This window comes from Grammomys surdaster, unplaced genomic scaffold, assembly GCF_004785775.1.
Source record: "Grammomys surdaster isolate TR1022 unplaced genomic scaffold, NIH_TR_1.0 577, whole genome shotgun sequence".
Lineage (NCBI taxonomy): Eukaryota > Metazoa > Chordata > Mammalia > Rodentia > Muridae > Grammomys > Grammomys surdaster.
The window spans coordinates 89,272-89,931 of NW_021604996.1; positions in this window are offsets into that span (position 1 = coordinate 89,272).

Here is a 660-nt window from a genome sequence, read left to right on the forward strand (position 1 = left end):
CAAGTGTATGTCGCAAAAATGACTTCCATGATACCTCCCACTCTATACTTTTTGCTTTGCCCTACCAAGAAGTAGGGAGAATTTCCTGTGCACACACTCTATTTCTTTGGGGCCATGTAATTCACTTAGGAGATGCCTTTGGATTGGATTGTCACAGGGGAAAGGTTCTGGGTTGATGTACCAGCTAACAGCCTCAGCTAAACTCCCAGGTGACCATCCGCAATCCCTGAAGCCTTCCCACCAATGGTACCTTCAGACTACTGATAGCAACCCTGAAAAAGTCCAGTCAAAAATGACACAGAGATGCCTCTCGAAACCTCCTGACCTCCCAAACAAGAATAAAGTAAGAGCTGCCATTTCACAGCTGGGTGGTAGCATGTGCCTTAAATCCCAGCACTTGGGAGGCAGGGGTAGGCACAACTCTAATTTTGAGGCTAATCTGGTCTAAAAGGCTAGTTCCAGGACAACCAGGGCTACACAAAAACACCCTATCTCGAAAGCTCCCCCAAAAAAGAGTTGTCACTTCATGCCTTGCATTTTGGAGTAAATTGTTACACAGCCACAGCAAACAGGGCTGACCAAGGACTTACATACAGAATTATTTTAAAAAGAAAAAAAAAGAAAGGAAGGAAGGAAGGGAGGGAGGGAGGGAGGGAGGGA